General features: G+C 48.5%; 1 protein-coding gene and 1 long non-coding RNA gene across 5 annotated transcripts in view; one reads left to right on the forward strand and one right to left on the reverse strand.

Annotated features, from left to right (window-relative positions):
- The window catches only part of LOC132402225 (leucine-rich repeat and fibronectin type III domain-containing protein 1-like), a 485,636-nt gene that overhangs the window by 38,989 nt on the left and 424,818 nt on the right, over positions 1-21,829 (reverse strand). The gene's annotated exons all lie outside the window — the stretch shown is intronic.
- The window catches only part of LOC132402226 (uncharacterized), a 107,687-nt gene that overhangs the window by 31,464 nt on the left and 54,394 nt on the right, over positions 1-21,829 (forward strand). The window contains exon 2 of the long non-coding RNA XR_009514850.1: positions 16,109-16,233. This is a non-coding gene — a long non-coding RNA (uncharacterized LOC132402226). The remainder of the gene's footprint in view (positions 1-16,108; positions 16,234-21,829) is intronic.

Genomic DNA, 21,829 nt, shown 5'->3' on the forward strand with positions numbered 1-21,829 from the left:
ACAGTGCAATATATTTACATATCAAACTCCCTCTTGACTGCCTGATCACACACTCCCAGGGTAGGGACAGTACAAGTTATAAACATAACAATCTCCCTCTCCACTGTCTGATCACACACTCCCACGGTAGGGACAGTGCAGGTTATATACATATCAAACTCATTCAACACTGTCTGATCACACGCTCCCTGGGTAGGGACAGTGCAGGTTATATACAGTATCATACTCTCTCTACACTCTCCGATCACACACATGCAGGGTCGGGACAGTGCAGGTTATAAGCATATCAAACTCCCTATACACTGTCTGATCATACACTCAGAGGGTAGGACAGTGCAGGATATATACAATATAATACTCCCTCTACACTGTCTGATCACACACTCCCAGCGTAGAGACAGTGCATGTTATATTCATATCAAACTTCCTTTACACTGCCTGATCACACACTCCCAGGGTAGGGACAGTGCAGGTTATATTCATATCAAACTTCCTTTACACTGCCTGATCACACACTCCCAGCGTAGGGACAGTGCAGGTTATATACATATCAAACATTCTCTACACTGTATGATCACACACTCCCAGCGTAGGGACAGTGCAGGTTATATACAGTATCATAATCATTCTACACAGCCTGATCACACACTCCCAGCATTGGGACTGAGCAGTATCTATAGAGTATCATACTCTCTGTACACTGTTTGATAAACAGTTCAAGGGTAGGGTCAGTGCAGGTTATATACATATCAAAGTCCCTCTACACTGTCTGATCACAAACTCCCTGGGTAGGAACAGTGCAGGATATATACAGCATCAAACATTTTCTACACTGTATGATCACACACTCCCAGGGTAGGGACAGTGCAGGTTATAAACATATCAAACTCCCTGTACACTGTCTGATCATACACTCAGTGGGTAGGACAGTGCAGGATATATACAATATAATACTCCCTCTACACTGTCTGATCACACAATCCCAGTGTAGGGACAGTGCAATATATTTACATATCAAACTCCCTCTACACGGTCTGATCACACGCTCCCTGGGTAGGGACAGTGCAGGTTATATACAGTATCATACTCTCTCTACACTCTCCGATCACACACATGCAGGGTCGGGACAGTGCAGGTTATAAGCATATCAAACTCCCTATACACTGTCTGATCATACAGTCAGAGGGTAGGACAGAACAGGATATATACAATATAATACTCCCTCTACACTGTCTGATCACACACTGCCAGCGTAGAGACAGTGCATGTTATATTCATATCAAACTTCCTTTACACTGTCTGATCACAAACTCGCAGGGTAGGGACAGTGCAGGATATATACCGCATGATACTCCCTCTACATTTTCGGATCACTCACTCCCAGGGTAGGGACAGTGCAGGATATATACAGTATCAATCACCCTATACACTGTCTGATCACACACTCCCAGGGTAGGGACAGTGCAGGATATATACAGTATCAATCACCCTATACACTGTCTGATCTCACACTCCCAGGATAGGGACAGTGCAGGTTATATACATATCAATCTCATTCAACACGGTCTGATCACACACTCCCAGGGAAGGGACAGTGCAATTTATATACAGTATCATACTCCCTCTACACTGGCTGATCACACAATCCAAGGGTAGGGACAGTGCAGGATATGTACATATCAAACTCCCTCTAAACTGCCTGATCACACACTCCCAGTGTAGGGACAGTGCAGGTTATAAACATATCAAACATTCTCTACAGTGACTGATCACACACTCCCCAGGCAGGAACAGTGCAGGATATATACAGCATCAAACATTCTCTACACTGTATGATCACACACTCCCAGGGTAGGGACAGTGCAGGTTATAAACATATCAAACTCCCTGTACACTGTCTGATCATACACTCAGTGGGTAGGACAGTGCAGGATATATACAATATAATACTCCCTCTACACTGTCTGATCACACACTCCCAGTGTAGGGACAGTGCAATATATTTACATATCAAACTCCCTCTACACTGTCTGATCACACGCTCCCTGGGTAGGGACAGTGCAGGTTATATACAGTATCATACTCTCTCTACACTCTCCGATCACACACATGCAGGGTCGGGACAGTGCAGGTTATAAGCATATCAAACTCCCTATACACTGTCTGATCATACAGTCAGAGGGTAGGACAGAACAGGATATATACAATATAATACTCCCTCTACACTGTCTGATCACACACTGCCAGCGTAGAGACAGTGCATGTTATATTCATATCAAACTTCCTTTACACTGTCTGATCACAAACTCGCAGGGTAGGGACAGTGCAGGATATATACCGCATGATACTCCCTCTACATTTTCGGATCACTCACTCCCAGGGTAGGGACAGTGCAGGATATATACAGTATCAATCACCCTATACACTGTCTGATCACACACTCCCAGGGTAGGGACAGTGCAGGATATATACAGTATCAATCACCCTATACACTGTCTGATCTCACACTCCCAGGATAGGGACAGTGCAGGTTATATACATATCAATCTCATTCAACACGGTCTGATCACACACTCCCAGGGAAGGGACAGTGCAATTTATATACAGTATCATACTCCCTCTACACTGGCTGATCACACAATCCAAGGGTAGGGACAGTGCAGGATATGTACATATCAAACTCCCTCTAAACTGCCTGATCACACACTCCCAGTGTAGGGACAGTGCAGGTTATATACATAGCAAACTCAATCTACACTGACCTATCACACACATGCAAGGTGGGGACAGTGCAGGTTATATACATATCAAACTCCCTATACACTGTCTGATCATACACTCACAGGGTAGGACAGTGCAGGATCTATACAATATAATACTCCCTCTACACTGTCTGATCACACACTCCCAGGGTAGGGACAGTGCAGGTTATATACATATCAAACATTCTCTACATTGTATGATCACACACTCCCTGGGTAGGGACAGTGCACGATATATACAGTATCATACTCCCTCTACATTGCCTGATCACACACTCCCAGCGTAGGGACAGTGCAGGTTATATACAGTATCATAATCATTCTACACAGCCTGATCACACACTCCCAGCGTTGGGACTGAGCAGTATCTATAGAGTATCATACTCTCTGTACACTGTTTGATAAACAGTTCAAGGGTAGGGTCAGTGCAGGTTATATACATATCAAAGTCCCTCTACACTGTCTGATCACAAACTCCCTGGGTAGGAACAGTGCAGGATATATACAGCATCAAACATTCTCTACACTGTATGATCACACACCCCCAGCTGTCGGTGCGGCTCAGTTGTGTGGACCGACTCAGGCCGAGCTGCTGGTCGGGCCCAGACCCCGCAATCTTCTCCGGGAGCCGTGTCCGCACAACTTGAGCCGTCTCTCATCGATACCCACAGTCCCATTCAGGGATGCAAGTAGGAGGTATCTGTATGGGCTGCTACTCCACATCCTCCACTTCCTTGCCCTTGTACACAGTCCCGACACGCCATGGCGGTCGGTCCTTCCACCCAGAGGTGAGGAGGGTCCCCACTGGAAGTCCCTTTACGCCGGGGTTCTTCCCATGCACCTGGGGGATCTCGGCTGGAGGGTACTGCATAGGGCAGTGCCCTGCAATAAGTTTTTCAGTTTGTACATGGACTTCCCACCCGCATGCCACTTCTGCGGGCTGGAGGAGACCGTGTACCACATGTACATGGAGTGTGTGAGGCTGCAGCCTCTTTTTGCATATTTGCGTGGGCTGCTTCTCGCCTTCTGGCTGCATTTTAGTCCCACCCTGTTTATATATGGTCATCCAGTAAGGAAGGGGGCATGGAGGGATGAGGATGTCCTAGTCAACTTGCTCCTGGGGCTGGCGAAATCCGCCATCCGAGGGTCTTGGAAACGGGTGGCGGGAGGATCTCCCCGGGCAGACTGCCTGGCAATGTTTAGGGGGTATGTTCGTGCTCGGGTAACTATTGAAAAGGATCACGCGCAGTCCACAGTGGCCTTGGAGGAGTTTCGAGACCGTTGGGCTCCGCGGGGTGTAAATGCCATCGTGGATAGAGATGGCAACATTCTGGTGTAATGTCTATTGTCTATTTGTAGTGCAGTAATTGTGTTTGCCACTGTTTTGTATATATTGTATAGCACCGAAATTTGTAATAAAGGATTTTGTAATAAAAAAAAAGTGTAGGGACAGTGCAATATATTTACATATCAAACTCCCTCTTGACTGCCTGATCACACACTCCCAGGGTAGGGACAGTGCAGGTTATATACAGTATCATAATCATTCTACACAGCCTGATCACACACTCCCAGCGTTGGGACTGAGCAGTATCTATAGAGTATCATACTCTCTGTACACTGTTTGATAAACAGTTCAAGGGTAGGGTCAGTGCAGGTTATATACATATCAAAGTCCCTCTACACTGTCTGATCACAAACTCCCAGGGTAGGAACAGTGCAGGATATATACAGCATCAAACATTCTCTCCACTGCCTGATCACACACTCCCAGGGTCGGGACAGTGCAGGTTATATACATATCAAACTCCCTCTTGACTGTCTGATCACACACTCCTAGGGTAGGGACAGTGCAGGTTATATACATATCAAACTCCCTATGCACAGTCTGATCACACACTCCCTGGGTAGGGACAGTGCACGATATATACAGTATCATACTCCCTCTACATTGCCTGATCACACACTCCCAGTGTAGGGACTGAGCAGTATCTATAGAGTATCATACTCTCTGTACACTGTTTGATAAACAGTTCAAGGGTAGGGTCAGTGCAGGTTATATACATATCAAAGTCCCTCTAAACTGTCTGATCACAAACTCCCTGGGTAGGAACAGTGCAGGATATATACAGTATCAAACATTCTCTACACTGTATAATCACACACTCCCAGTGTAGGGACAGTGCAATATATTTACATATCAAACTCCCTCTTGACTGCCTGATCACACACTCCCAGGGTAGGGACAGTACAAGTTATAAACATAACAATCTCCCTCTCCACTGTCTGATCACACACTCCCACGGTAGGGACAGTGCAGGATATATACAGTATCAATCACCCTATACACTGTCTGATCTCACACTCCCAGGATAGGGACAGTGCAGGTTATATACATATCAATCTCATTCAACACGGTCTGATCACACACTCCCAGGGAAGGGACAGTGCAATTTATATACAGTATCATACTCCCTCTACACTGGCTGATCACACAATCCAAGGGTAGGGACAGTGCAGGATATGTACATATCAAACTCCCTCTAAACTGCCTGATCACACACTCCCAGTGTAGGGACAGTGCAGGTTATATACATAGCAAACTCAATCTACACTGACCTATCACACACATGCAAGGTGGGGACAGTGCAGGTTATATACATATCAAACTCCCTATACACTGTCTGATCATACACTCAGAGGGTAGGACAGTGCAGGATCTATACAATATAATACTCCCTCTACACTGTCTGATCACACACTCCCAGGGTAGGGACAGTGCAGGTTATATACATATCAAACATTCTCTACATTGTATGATCACACACTCCCTGGGTAGGGACAATGCACGATATATACAGTATCATACTCCCTCTACATTGCCTGATCACACACTCCCAGCGTAGGGACAGTGCAGGTTATATACAGTATCATAATCATTCTACACAGCCTGATCACACACTCCCAGCGTTGGGACTGAGCAGTATCTATAGAGTATCATACTCTCTGTACACTGTTTGATAAACAGTTCAAGGGTAGGGTCAGTGCAGGTTATATACATATCAAAGTCCCTCTACACTGTCTGATCACAAACTCCCTGGGTAGGAACAGTGCAGGATATATACAGCATCAAACATTCTCTACACTGTATGATCACACACCCCCAGCTGTCGGTGCGGCTCAGTTGTGTGGACCGACTCAGGCCGAGCTGCTGGTCGGGCCCAGACCCCGCAATCTTCTCCGGGAGCCGTGTCCGCACAACTTGAGCCGTCTCTCATCGATACCCACAGTCCCATTCAGGGATGCAAGTAGGAGGTATCTGTATGGGCTGCTACTCCACATCCTCCACTTCCTTGCCCTTGTACACAGTCCCGACACGCCATGGCGGTCGGTCCTTCCACCCAGAGGTGAGGAGGGTCCCCACTGGAAGTCCCTTTACGCCGGGGTTCTTCCCATGCACCTGGGGGATCTCGGCTGGAGGGTACTGCATAGGGCAGTGCCCTGCAATAAGTTTTTCAGTTTGTACATGGACTTCCCACCCGCATGCCACTTCTGCGGGCTGGAGGAGACCGTGTACCACATGTACATGGAGTGTGTGAGGCTGCAGCCTCTTTTTGCATATTTGCGTGGGCTGCTTCTCGCCTTCTGGCTGCATTTTAGTCCCACCCTGTTTATATATGGTCATCCAGTAAGGAAGGGGGCATGGAGGGATGAGGATGTCCTAGTCAACTTGCTCCTGGGGCTGGCGAAATCCGCCATCCGAGGGTCTTGGAAACGGGTGGCGGGAGGATCTCCCCGGGCAGACTGCCTGGCAATGTTTAGGGGGTATGTTCGTGCTCGGGTAACTATTGAAAAGGATCACGCGCAGTCCACAGTGGCCTTGGAGGAGTTTCGAGACCGTTGGGCTCCGCGGGGTGTAAATGCCATCGTGGATAGAGATGGCAACATTCTGGTGTAATGTCTATTGTCTATTTGTAGTGCAGTAATTGTGTTTGCCACTGTTTTGTATATATTGTATAGCACCGAAATTTGTAATAAAGGATTTTGTAATAAAAAAAAAGTGTAGGGACAGTGCAATATATTTACATATCAAACTCCCTCTTGACTGCCTGATCACACACTCCCAGGGTAGGGACAGTGCAGGTTATATACAGTATCATAATCATTCTACACAGCCTGATCACACACTCCCAGCGTTGGGACTGAGCAGTATCTATAGAGTATCATACTCTCTGTACACTGTTTGATAAACAGTTCAAGGGTAGGGTCAGTGCAGGTTATATACATATCAAAGTCCCTCTACACTGTCTGATCACAAACTCCCAGGGTAGGAACAGTGCAGGATATATACAGCATCAAACATTCTCTCCACTGCCTGATCACACACTCCCAGGGTCGGGACAGTGCAGGTTATATACATATCAAACTCCCTCTTGACTGTCTGATCACACACTCCTAGGGTAGGGACAGTGCAGGTTATATACATATCAAACTCCCTATGCACAGTCTGATCACACACTCCCTGGGTAGGGACAGTGCACGATATATACAGTACCATACTCCCTCTACATTGCCTGATCACACACTCCCAGTGTAGGGACTGAGCAGTATCTATAGAGTATCATACTCTCTGTACACTGTTTGATAAACAGTTCAAGGGTAGGGTCAGTGCAGGTTATATACATATCAAAGTCCCTCTAAACTGTCTGATCACAAACTCCCTGGGTAGGAACAGTGCAGGATATATACAGTATCAAACATTCTCTACACTGTATAATCACACACTCCCAGTGTAGGGACAGTGCAATATATTTACATATCAAACTCCCTCTTGACTGCCTGATCACACACTCCCAGGGTAGGGACAGTACAAGTTATAAACATAACAATCTCCCTCTCCACTGTCTGATCACACACTCCCACGGTAGGGACAGTGCAGGTTATATACATATCAAACTCATTCAACACTGTCTGATCACACGCTCCCTGGGTAGGGACAGTGCAGGTTATATACATATCAAAGTCCCTCTACACTGTCTGATCACAAACTCCCAGGGTAGGAACAGTGCAGGATATATACAGCATCAAACATTCTCTCCACTGCCTGATCACACACTCCCAGGGTCGGGACAGTGCAGGTTATATACATATCAAACTCCCTCTTGACTGTCTGATCACACACTCCTAGGGTAGGGACAGTGCAGGTTATATACATATCAAACTCCCTATGCACAGTCTGATCACACACTCCCTGGGTAGGGACAGTGCACGATATATACAGTATCATACTCCCTCTACATTGCCTGATCACACACTCCCAGTGTAGGGACTGAGCAGTATCTATAGAGTATCATACTCTCTGTACACTGTTTGATAAACAGTTCAAGGGTAGGGTCAGTGCAGGTTATATACATATCAAAGTCCCTCTACACTGTCTGATCACAAACTCCCTGGGTAGGAACAGTGCAGGATATATACAGCATCAAACATTCTCTACACTGTATGATCACACACTCCCAGTGTAGGGACAGTGCAGGTTATATACATATCAAACTCCCTCTTGACTGTCTGATCACACACTCCCAGGGTAGGGACAGTGCAGGTAATATACATATCAAACTCCCTCTTGACTGTCTGATCACACACTCCCAGGGTAGGGTCAGTGCAGGTTATATACATAGCAAACTCAATCTACACTGACCTATCACACACTCCCAGGGTAGGGACAGTGCAGGTTATATACATATCAACCTCCCTATACACAGTCTGATCATACACTCAGAGGGTAGGACAGTGCAGTGTATATACAGTATCAAACATTCTCTACACTGTATGATCACACACTCCCAGTGTAGCGACAGTGCAATATATTTACATATCAAACTCCCTCTTGACTGCCTGATCACACACTCCCAGGGTAGGGACAGTGCAGGTTATATACAGTATCATAATCATTCTACACAGCCTGATCACACACTCCCAGCGTTGGGACTGAGCCGTATCTATAGAGTATCATACTCTCTGTACACTGTTTGATAAACAGTTCAAGGGTAGGGTCAGTGCAGGTTATATACATATCAAAGTCCCTCTACACTGTCTGAACACAAACTCCCTGGGTAGGAACAGTGCAGGATATATACAGGATCAAACATTCTCTACACTGTATGATCACACACTCCCAGTGTAGGGACAGTGCAATATATTTACATATCAAACTCCCTCTTGACTGTCTGATCACATACTCCCAGGGTAGGGACAGTGCAGGTTATATACATAGCAAACTCAATCTACACTGACCTATCACACACTCCCAGGGTAGGGACAGTGCAGGTTATATACATATCAACCTCCCTATACACAGTCTGATCATACACTCAGAGGGTAGGACAATGCAGGATATATACATATCAACCTCCCTATACACAGTCTGATCATACACTCAGAGGGTAGGACAGTGCATGTTATATACATATCAAACTTCCTTTACACTGTCTGATTACACACTCCCAGGGTAGGGACAGTGCAGGATATATACAGTATCAAACTCCCTCTGCACTCTCTGATCACACACTCCCCAGGTAGGGACAGTGCAGGATATATACAGTATCTTACTCCGTCTACACTGTCCGATCACACACACCCATTGTGGAGACAGTGCAGCATATATACTGTGTCAAACACCCTCTACACTGTCTGATCTCACACTCCCAGGGTTGGGACAGTGCATGTTATATACATATCAAACTTTCTTTACACTGTATGATCTCACACTCCCAGGGTTGGGACAGTGCAGGATATATACCTTATCAAACTCCCTCTGCACTCTCTGATCACACACTCCCAGGGTAGGGACAGTGCAGGTTATATACATACCAATCTCATTCAACACTGTCTGATCACACACTCCCAGGGTAGGGACAGTGCAGGTCATATACAGTATCATAATCATTCTATACTGCCTGATCACACACTCCCAGTGTAGGGACAGTGCAGGTTATATACTGTATCATACTCCCTCTACATTCTCTGATCACACACTCCCACGGTAGTGATAGTGCAGGTTATATACATATCAATCTCATTCAACACTGTCTGATCACACACTCCCAGGGTAGGGAAAGCGCAGGATATATTCAGTATCTTACTCCCTCTACACTGTCTGATCGCACACTCAAAGGGTACGGACAGTGCTGGATATATACAGTATCATACTCTCTCTACACTGTCCGATCACACACACACACACAAGGTAGGGACAATGCAGGTTATATACATATCAATCTCCCTGTACACGGTCTGATCATACACTCAGAGGGTAGGACAGTGCAGGATATAAACATATCAATCTCCCTCTACACTGCCTGATCACACACTCCCAGTGTAGGGACAGTGCAGGTTATAGATATATCAAACATTCTCTAAAGTGACTGATCACACACTCCCCAGGTAGGGACAGTGCAGGATATATACAGTATCTTACTCCGTCTACACTGTCCGATCACACACACCCAGTGTAGAGACAGTGCAGCATATATACAGTGTCAAACACCCTCTACACTGTCTGATCTCACACTCCCAGGGTTGGGACAGTGCATGTTATATACATATCAAACTTCCTTTACACTGTATAATCACACACTCCCAGGGTTGGGACAGTGCAGGATATATACCTTATCAAACTCCCTCTGTACTCTCTGATCACACACTCCCAGGGTAGGGACAGTGCAGGTTATATACATATCAATCTCATTCAACACTGTCTGATCACACACTCCCAGGGTAGGGACAGTGCAGGTTATATACATAAACATCTCCCTCTCCACTGCCTGATCACATACACCCCGGGTAGTGACAATGCAGGCTATATACAGTATCAATCTGCCTCTAAACTGTCTGATCACACACACCCAGTGTAGGGACAGTGCAGGGTATATACTGTATCATACTCCCTCTACATTTTCTGATCAAACACTCCCACGGTAGGGACAGTGCAGGTTATATACAGTATCATAATCATTCTATTCTGCCCGATCACACACTCCCAGGGTAGGGACAGTGCAGGTTATATACTGTATCATACTCCCTCTACATTTTCTGATCAAACACTCCCACGGTAGGGACAGTGCAGGTTATATAGAGTATCATAATCATTCTATTCTGCCCGATCACACACTCCCAGGGTAGGGACAGTGCAGGTTATATACTGTATCATACTCCCTCTACATTTTCTGATCACACACTCCCACGGTAGGGATAGTGCAGGTTATATACATATCAATCTCATTCAACACTGTCTGATCACACACTCCCAGTGTAGGGACAGTGCAGGTTATAAACATATCAAACATTCTCTACAGTGACTGATCTCACACTCCCCAGGCAGGGACAGTGCAGGTTATATACTGTATCATACTCCCTCGAAACTGTCTGATAACACACTCCCAGTGTAGGGACAGTGCAGGTTATAAACATATCAAACATTCTCTACAGTGACTGATCTCACACTCCCCAGGCAGGGGCAGTGCAGGTTATATACTGTATCATACTCCCTCGAAACTGTCTGATCACACACTCCCAGTGTAGGGACAGTGCAGGTTATAAACATATCAAACATTCTCTACAGTGACTGATCACACACTCCCCAGGCAGGGACAGTGCAGGTTATATACTGTATCATACTCCCTCGAAACTGTCTGATCACACACCCCCAGTGTAGGGACAGTGCAGGTTATATACTGTATCTTACTCCCTCGAAACTGTCTGATAACACACTCCCAGTGTAGGGATAGTGCAGGTTATATACATATCAAACTTCCTTTACACTGTCTGATCACACACTCCCAGGGTTGGGACAGTGCAGGATATATACCTTATCAAACTCCCTCTGCACTCTCTGATCACACACTCCCCAGGTAGGGACAGTGCAGGATATATACAGTATCTTACTCCGTCTACACTGTCCGATCACACACACCCATTGTGGAGACAGTGCAGCATATATACAGTGTCAAACACCCTCTACACTGTCTGATCTCACACTCCCAGGGTTGGGACAGTGCATGTTATATACATATCAAACTTCCTTTACACTGTATGATCACACACTCCCAGGGTTGGGACAGTGCAGGATATATACCTTATCAAACTCCCTCTGCACTCTCTGATCACACACTCCCCAGGTAGGGACAGTGCAGGATATATACAGTATCTTACTCCGTCTACACTGTCCGATCACACACACCCATTGTGGAGACAGTGCAGCATATATACAGTGTCAAACACCCTCTACACTGTCTGATCTCACACTCCCAGGGTTGGGACAGTGCATGTTATATACATATCAAACTTCCTTTACACTGTATGATCACACACTCCCAGGGTAGGGACAGTGCAGGTTATATACATATCAATCTCATTCAACACTGTCTGATCACACACTCCCAGGGTAGGGACAGTGCAGGTTATATACATAACCATCTCCCTCTCCACTGCCTGATCACATACACCCCGGGTAGTGACAATGCAGGCTATATACAGTATCAATCTGCCTCTAAACTGTCTGATCACACACACCCAGTGTAGGGACAGTGCAGGGTATATACTGTATCATACTCTCTCTACATTTTCTGATCAAACACTCCCACGGTAGGGACAGTGCAGGTTATATACAGTATCATAATCATTCTATACTGCCTGATCACACACTCCCAGGGTAGGGACAGTGCAGGTTATATTATCATACTCCCTCGAAACTGTCTGATAACACACTCCCAGTGTAGGGACAGTGCAGGTTATAAACATATCAAACATTCTCTACAGTGACTGATCTCACACTCCCCAGGCAGGGACAGTGCAGGTTATATACTGTATCATACTCCCTCGAAACTGTCTGATAACACACTCCCAGTGTAGGGACAGTGCAGGTTATAAACATATCAAACATTCTCTACAGTGACTGATCACACACTCCCCAGGCAGGGACAGTGCAGGTTATATACTGTATCATACTCCCTCGAAACTGTCTGATCACACACCCCCAGTGTAGGGACAGTGCAGGTTATATACTGTATCTTACTCCCTCGAAACTGTCTGATAACACACTCCCAGTGTAGGGATAGTGCAGGTTATATACTATATCTTACTCCCTCGAAACTGTCTGATAACACACTCTAAGGTAGGGACAGTGCAGGATATATACAATATCATACTCCCTCTGCACTGCCAGATCACACACTGCCAGCGTAGAGACAGTGCATGTTATATTCATATCAAACTTCCTTTACACTGTCTGATCACACACTGCCAGGGTAGGGACAGTGCAGGTTATGTACATAACCATCTCCCTCTCCACTGCCTGATCACATACACCCCGGGAAGTGACAGTGCAGGCTATATACAGTATTAATCTCCCTCTAAACTGTCTGATCACACACCCCCAGTGTAGGGACAGTGAAGGTTATAAACATATCAAACATTCTCTACAGTGACTGATCACACACTCCCCAGGTAGGGACAGTGCAGGATATATACAGTATCTTACTCCGTCTACACTGTCCGATCACACACACCAAGTGTCGAGACAGTGCAGCATATATACAGTGTCAAACACCCTCTACACTGTCTGATCTCACACTCCCAGGGTTGGGACAGTGCATGTTATATACATATCAAACTTCCTTTACACTGTCTGATCACACACTCCCAGGGTAGGGACAGTGCAAGATATATACAGTATCAAACTCCCTCTGCACTCTCTGATCACACACTCCCAGGGTAGGGACAGTGCAGGATATATACAATATCATACTCCCTCTGCACTGCCAGATCACACACTGCCATGGTAGGGATAGTGCAGGTTATATACATATCAATCTCATTCAACACTGTCTGATCACACACTCCCAGGGTAGGGAAAGCGCAGGATATATTCAGTATCATACTCCCTCTACACTGTCTGATCACACACTCTAAGTTAGGGACAGTGCAGGATATATACAATATCAAACTCCCTCTGCACTACCAGATCACACACTCCCAGGGTAGGGACAGTGCAGGTTATAGACATATCAATCTCCCTGTACACTGTCTGATCATACACTCAGAGGGTAGGACAGTGCAGGATCTATACAGTATCATGCTCCCTCTACACTGCCTGATCACACACTCCCAGGGTAGGGTCAGTGCAGGTGATATACACATCAATCTCATTCAACACTGACTGATCACATACTCCCTGGTTGGGACAGTGCTGTATATATACAGTAGCAAACTCCCTCTAGATTGTCTGATCACACACTCCCAGGGTAGGGACAGTGCAGGTTATATACATATCAAACTTCTTCTACACTGTCCGTTCACACACACACCCAGTGTAGAGACAGTGCTGCTTAAATACATATCAAACACCCTCAACACTGTCTGATCACACACTCCCAGTGTAGAGACAGTGCAGGATATATACAATATCATACTCCCTCTACACTGCCAAGTCACACACTGCCAGGGTAGGGATAGTGCAGGTTATATACATATCAATCTCATTCAACACTGTCTGATCATACATTCCCAGGGTAGGGAAAGCGCAGGATATATTCAGTATCATACTCCCTCTACACTGTCTGATCGCACACTCAAAGGGTACGGACAGTGCAGGATATATACAGTATCATACTCCCTCTACACTGTCCGATCACACACACACAAGTTAGGGACAATGCAGGTTATATACATATCAATCTCCCTGTACACTACCTGATAACATACTCCCAGGGTAGGGACGGTGCAGGATATATACAGTATCATACTTCCTCTACTCTGTCCGATCACACATTCCCAGGGTAGGGTCAGTGCAGGTTATATACATAACCATCTCCCTCTCCACTGCCTGATCACATACACTCCGGGTAGTGACAATGCAGGCTATATACAGTATCAGTCTCCCTCTAAACTGTCTGATCACACACTCCCAGTGTAGGGACAGTGCAGGTTATAAACATATCAAACATTCTCTACAGTGACTGATCACACACACCCAGTGTAGGGACAGTGCAGGTTATATACTGTATCATACTCCTTCTACACTGTCCGATCACACACATGCAGGTTAGGTACAGTGCAGGTTATATACATATCAAACATTCTCTACACTATCTGATCACACACTCTAAGGTAGGGACAGTGCAGGATATATACAATATCAAACTCCCTCTGCACTGCCTGATCACACACTCCCAGGATAGGGACAGTGCAGTATATATACAGCATCATACTCCCTCTACATTTTCAGATCACACACTCCCACGGTAGGGACAGTGCAGGTTTTATACAGTATCATACTCCCTCTACACTATCTGATCACACACTCCCACGGTAGGGACAGTGCAAGTTATATACATATCAATCTCATTAAACACTGTCTGATCACACACTCCCAGGGTAGGGAAATCGCAGGATATATTCAGTATCATACTCCCTCTACACTGTCTGATCGCACACTCAATGTGTACGGACAGTGCAGGATATATACAGTATCATACTCTCTCTACACTGTCCGATCACACACACACAAGGTAGGGACAGTGCAGGTTATATACATATCAAACTCCCTATACACTGTCTGATCATACACTCAGAGGGTAGGACAGTGCAGGATATATACAGTATCATGCTCCCTCTACACTGCCTGATCACACACTCCCCGAGTAGGGACAGTGCAGGATATATACAGTATCATACTCCCTCTACACTGCCTGATCACACACTCCCAGGGTAGGGACAGTGCAGGTTATAGACATATCTTACTCCCTCTACACTGTCTGATCACACACTCCCCGGGTAGGGACAGTGCAGGATATATACAGTATCAAACTCCCTCTAGATTGTCTGATCACACACTCCCAGGGTAGGGACAGTGCAGGTTATAGACATATCAAACTCCTTCTACACTGTCCGTTCACACACTCCGAGTGTAGAGACAGTGCAGGTTATATACATATCAAACTCCCTCTTGACTGCCTGATCACACACTCTCAGGGTAGGGATAGTGCAGGTTATATACATAACAAACTCCCTCTTGACTGCCTGATCACACACTCTCAGGGTAGGGATAGTGCAGGTTATATACATATCAAACTCCCTCTTGACTGCCTGATCACACACTCTCAGGGTAGGGATAGTGCAGGTTATATACATGTCAAACTGCCTCTACGTTGTCTGATCACACACTCCATGGGCAGGAATAGTGTGGGTTATATATATGTGTGTCTATATATCACACACAGCAAGGGTATGAACAGTTTCGGTTCAGTGAGGTCTTAAACTCCCTATGTCCCTGTGTTTTTTCACAGACTCCCAGTGAGGGGAGAATAATGGAGTTCAGCCTGCTTAAAACTGTCCTGTTATGTCTTCGCCAGGCAGTAACAATCTTGTCTTCCTGGTCCTGTCACCTATCCCAGTGCCGTGACAGCAGTTGGTAAGATATACTCTAAAGCTCCCTGTATCTTATGAAATGTGGTTGCATTGTTTTGCAGTTTTGAATATTTTTGGTAGTGGTCTGTGGGCTCTATTATCTTTGTGTGGGTTTGACATGACATTTCAAAATGAGAGGGAACCGCAGTTATAATGGGAATATATTTCTGCTTCGGTACGCCACTGACAAATGTACTCCCCCATCAACTACCAATACAGAAAATTTCAAATCATTACTTTTCTCTTTTTTGCAATTACTTTCTCTTTCAACTTTCCGTTTCAATTTACGCTGCTGATGACTTTCTCTGAGGGTTTGGTTTAATGGACAGTGACATTTTTGTGTTCACCTGAGTGAATAGTCATTAGGTTTGAAAATGTTTGAGTATTTTGACAGCCTGAGGGTGGGCCAGTGTGGCACTGTCCAGTGTGAGGGTGGGCCAGTGTGAAAGTGGGCCAGTGTGAGAGTGTGCCAGTGTGAAAGTGGGCCAGTGTGAGAGTGGGTCAGTGTGATAGAGGGTCAGTGTGAGAGTAGGCCCCTGTGAGAATGGGTCAGTGTGAGAGTGGGCCCATGTGAGAGTGGACAGTGTGAGAATGGGCCAGTGTGAGAGTGGGCCCGTGTGAGAATGGGCCCGTGTGAGAGTGGGCCAGTGTGAGAGTGGGCCAGTGTGAAAGTGGGCCAGTGTGAGAGATGGCCAGTGTGAAAGTGGGCCAGTGTGAGAATGGGTCAGTGTGAGAGTGGGCCAGCATGAGAGTGGGCCAGTGTGAGAGTGGACAGGGTCACAGTGGGTCCGTGTGAGAGTGGGCCAGTGTGAGAGTGGACAGTGTGAGAGTGGACCAGCATGAGAGTGGGCCCGTGTGAGAGTGGGCCAGTGTGAGAGTGGACAGGGTCACAGTGGGCCCGTGTGAGAATGGGTCAGTGTGAGAGTGGGCATGCGTGAGAGTGGGCCAGTGTGAGAGAGGGCCAGTGTGAAAGTGGGCCAGTGTGAGAGTGGGACCGTGTGAGAATGGGCCAGTGTGAGAATGGGCCAGTGTGATAGTGTGTCAGTGTGATAGAGGGTCAGTGTGAGAGTAGGCCCGTGTGAGAATGGGCCAGTGTGAGAATGGGTCAGTGTGAGAGTGGGCCCATGTGAGAGTGGACAGTGTGAGAATGGGCCAGTGTGAGAGTGGGCCCGTGTGAGAATGGGTCAGTGTGAGAGTGGGCCAGCATGAGAGTGGGCCCGTGTGAGAGTGGGCCAGTGTGAGAGTGGGCCAGTGTGAGAGTGGACAGTGTGAGAGTGGGCCAGCATGAGAGTGGGCCCGTGTGAGAGTGGGCCAGTGTGAGAGTGGACAGGTTCACAGTGGGCCCGTGTGAGAATGGGTCAGTGTGAGAGTGGGCAAGCGTGCGAGTGGACAGTGTGAGAGTGGACAGTGTGAGAGTGGGCCAGTGTGAGAGAGGACAGTGTGAGAATGGGTCAGTGTGAGAGTGGGCCAGTGTGAGAGTGGACAGTGTGAGAATGGGTCAGTGTGAGAGTGGGCCAGTGTGAGAGTGAACAGTGTGAGAGTGGGCAGTGGGAGAGTGGGCCCGTGTGAGAATGGGCTAGTGTGAGAGTGGGCATGCGTGAGAGTGGGCCAGTGTGAGAGAGGGCCAGTGTGAAAGTGGGCCAGTGTGAGAGTGGGACCGTGTGAGAATGGGCCAGTGTGAGAATGGGCCAGTGTGATAGTGTGTCAGTGTGATAGAGGGTCAGTGTGAGAGTAGGCCCGTGTGAGAATGGGCCAGTGTGAGAATGGGTCAGTGTGAGAGTGGGCCCATGTGAGAGTGGACAGTGTGAGAATGGGCCAGTGTGAGAGTGGGCCCGTGTGAGAATGGGTCAGTGTGAGAGTGGGCCAGCATGAGAGTGGGCCCGTGTGAGAGTGGGCCAGTGTGAGAGTGGGCCAGTGTGAGAGTGGACAGTGTGAGAGTGGGCCAGCATGAGAGTGGGCCCGTGTGAGAGTGGGCCAGTGTGAGAGTGGACAGGTTCACAGTGGGCCCGTGTGAGAATGGGTCAGTGTGAGAGTGGGCAAGCGTGCGAGTGGACAGTGTGAGAGTGGACAGTGTGAGAGTGGGCCAGTGTGAGAGAGGACAGTGTGAGAATGGGTCAGTGTGAGAGTGGGCCAGTGTGAGAGTGGACAGTGTGAGAATGGGTCAGTGTGAGAGTGGGCCAGTGTGAGAGTGAACAGTGTGAGAGTGGGCAGTGTGAGAGTGGGCCCGTGTGAGAATGGGCTAGTGTGAGAGTGGGCTAGCATGAGAGTGTGCCTGTGTGAGAGTGGGCCCGTGTGAGAGTGGACAGTGTGAGAGTGGACAGTGTGAGAGTGGACGGTGTGAGAGTGGACAGTGTGAGAGTGGACAGTGTGAGAGTGGACAGTGTGAGAGTGGACGGTGTGAGAGTGGACAGTGTGAGAGTGGACAGTGTGAGAGTGGCCCGTGTGAGAGTGGACAGTGTGAGAGTGGGCGGTGTGAGAGTTTGGAGCTCAGGCTTTGGCTCAAAAGTTTTCAGCAAAGAGACATAAGTAACATGCAGGTAGAGAAACAGATTTGTTCACTTGTTAACTTGTTTATTTGTGATCATAGTCTTTCCATGTCCAGAAGTGGTTTGCCTTTGCCTTTTTCTGGGCAGTGTCTTTACAAGACGGGTGACCCCAGCCATCATCAACACTCTTCAGTGTGAGAGTGGACAGTGTGAGAGTGGACAGTGTGAGAGTGGGCGGTGTGAGAGTGGGCGGTGTGAGAGTGGGCGGTGTGAGAGTGGGCGGTGTGAGAGTGGACAGTGTGAGAGTGGACAGTGTGAGAGTGGGCGGTGTGAGAGTGGGCGGTGTGAGAGTGGACAGTGTGAGAGTGGGCGGTGTGAGAGTGGACAGTGTGAGAGTGGACTGTGTGAGAGTGGGCGGTGTGAGAGTGGACAGTGTGAGAGTGGGCAGTGTGAGAGTGGACAGTGTGAGAGTGGACAGTGTGAGAGTGGACAGTGTGAGAGTGGACGGTGTGAGAGTGGACAGTGTGAGAGTGGACATTGTGAGAGTGGACAGTGTGAGAGTGGACAGTGTGAGAGTGGGCGGTGTGAGAGTGGACAGTGTGAGAGTGGACAGTGTGAGAGTGGGCAGTGTGAGAGTGGGCGGTGTGAGAGTGGGCGGTGTGAGAGTGGACAGTGTGAGAGTGGACAGTGTGAGAGTGGACAGTGTGAGAGTGGGCGGTGTGAGAGTGGACAGTGTGAGAGTGGGCGGTGTGAGAGTGGACAGTGTGAGAGTGGACAGTGTGAGAGTGGGTGGTGTGAGAGTGGACAGTGTGAGAGTGGACAGTGTGAGAGTGGACAGCGTGAGAGTGGACAGTGTGAGAGTGGACAGTGTGAGAGTGGACAGTGTGAGAGTGGGCAGTGTGAGAGTGGACAGTGTGAGAGTGGACTGTGTGAGAGTGGACAGTGTGAGAGTGGGCGGTGTGAGAGTGGACAGTGTGAGAGTGGGCGGTGTGAGAGTGGGTGGTGTGAGAGTGGACAGTGTGAGAGTGGGCGGTGTGAGAGTGGACAGTGTGAGAGTGGGCAGTGTGAGAGTGGACAGTGTGAGAGTGGACAGTGTGAGAGTGGACAGTGTGAGAGTGGGCAGTGTGAGAGTGGGCGGTGTGAGAGTGGACAGTGTGAGAGTGGGCGGTGTGAGAGTGGACGGTGTGAGAGTGGGCAGTGTGAGAGTGGGTGGTGTGAGAGTGGACGGTGTGAGAGTGGGCGGTGTGAGAGTGGACAGTGTGAGAGTGGACAGTGTGAGAGTGGACAGTGTGAGAGTGGGCGGTGTGAGAGTGGGCAGTGTGAGAGTGGTCAGTGTGAGAGTGGACAGTGTGAGAGTGGACAGTGTGAGAGTGGGTGGTGTGAGAGTGGACAGTGTGAGAGTGGCCCGTGTGAGAGTGGACAGTGTGAGAGTGGACAGTGTGAGAGTGGGCGGTGTGAGAGTGGGCGGTGTGAGAGTGGACAGTGTGAGAGTGGACAGTGTGAGAGTGGGCGGTGTGAGAGTGGGCGGTGTGAGAGTGGACAGTGTGAGAGTGGGCGGTGTGAGAGTGGGCAGTGTGAGAGTGGACAGTGTGAGAGTGGACAGTGTGAGAGTGGGCCAGTGTGAGAGTGGGCGGTGTGAGAGTGGACAGTGTGAGAGTGGACAGTGTGAGAGTGGGCGGTGTGAGAGTGGACAGTGTGAGAGTGGACAGTGTGAGAGTGGGCCAGTGTGAGAGTGGGCGGTGTGAGAGTGGACAGTGTGAGAGTGGGCGGTGTGAGAGTGGGCAGTGTGAGAGTGGACAGTGTGAGAGTGGACAGTGTGAGAGTGGGCCAGTGTGAGAGTGGGCGGTGTGAGAGTGGACAGTGTGAGAGTGGACTGTGTGAGAGTGGACAGTGTGAGAGTGGGCGGTGTGAGAGTGGACAGTGTGAGAGTGGACAGTGTGAGAGAGGACAGTGTGAGAGTGGACAGTGTGAGAGTGGACAGTGTGAGAGTGGACAGTGTGAGAGAGGACAGTGTGAGAGTGGACAGTGTGAGAGTGGACAGTGTGAGAGAGGACAGTGTGAGTGTGGACAGTGTGAGAGTGGGCCAGTGTGAGAGTGGGCGGTGTGAGAGTGGACAGTGTGAGAGTGGACTGTGTGAGAGAGGACAGTGTGAGAGTGGACAGTGTGAGAGTGGACATTGTGAGAGTGGACAGTGTGAGAGTGGACAGTGTGAGAGTGGGCGGTGTGAGAGTGGACAGTGTGAGAGTGGACAGTGTGAGAGTGGGCAGTGTGAGAGTGGGCGGTGTGTGAGTGGACAGTGTGAGAGTGGACGGTGTGAGAGTGGGCGGTGTGAGAGTGGACAGTGTGAGAGTGGGCGGTGTGAGAGTGGACAGTGTGAGAGTGGACAGTGTGAGAGTGGGCGGTGTGAGAGTGGACAGTGTGAGAGTGGACAGTGTGAGAGTGGACAGTGTGAGAGTGGGCCAGTGTGAGAGTGGGCGGTGTGAGAGTGGGCAGTGTGAGAGTGGGCGGTGTGAGAGTGGACAGTGTGAGAGTGGACAGTGTGAGAGTGGGCGGTGTGAGAGTGGACAGTGTGAGAGTGGACAGTGTGAGAGTGGGCGGTGTGAGAGTGGGCGGTGTGAGAGTGGGCAGTGTGAGAGTGGGCGGTGTGAGAGTGGACAGTGTGAGAGTGGACAGTGTGAGAGTGGACAGTGTGAGAGTGGGCGGTGTGAGAGTGGGCGGTGTGAGAGTGGGCAGTGTGAGAGTGGGCGGTGTGAGAGTGGGCGGTGTGAGAGTGGGCGGTGTGAGAGTGGTCAGTGTGAGAGTGGACAGTGTGAGAGTGGACAGTGTGAGAGTGGACAGTGTGAGAGTGGGCGGTGTGAGAGTGGACAGTGTGAGAGTGGGCGGTGTGAGAGTGGGCGGTGTGAGAGTGGACAGTGTGAGAGTGGGCGGTGTGAGAGTGGGCGGTGTGAGAGTGGACAGTGTGAGAGTGGACAGTGTGAGAGTGGACGGTGTGAGAGTGGGCGGTGTGAGAGTGGGCAGTGTGAGAGTGGGCGGTGTGAGAGTGGGCGGTGTGAGAGTGGACAGTGTGAGAGTGGACAGTGTGAGAGTGGACAGTGTGAGAGTGGACGGTGTGAG

This window comes from Hypanus sabinus, chromosome 11, assembly GCF_030144855.1.
Source record: "Hypanus sabinus isolate sHypSab1 chromosome 11, sHypSab1.hap1, whole genome shotgun sequence".
Taxonomy (NCBI): Eukaryota; Metazoa; Chordata; class Chondrichthyes; order Myliobatiformes; family Dasyatidae; genus Hypanus; species Hypanus sabinus.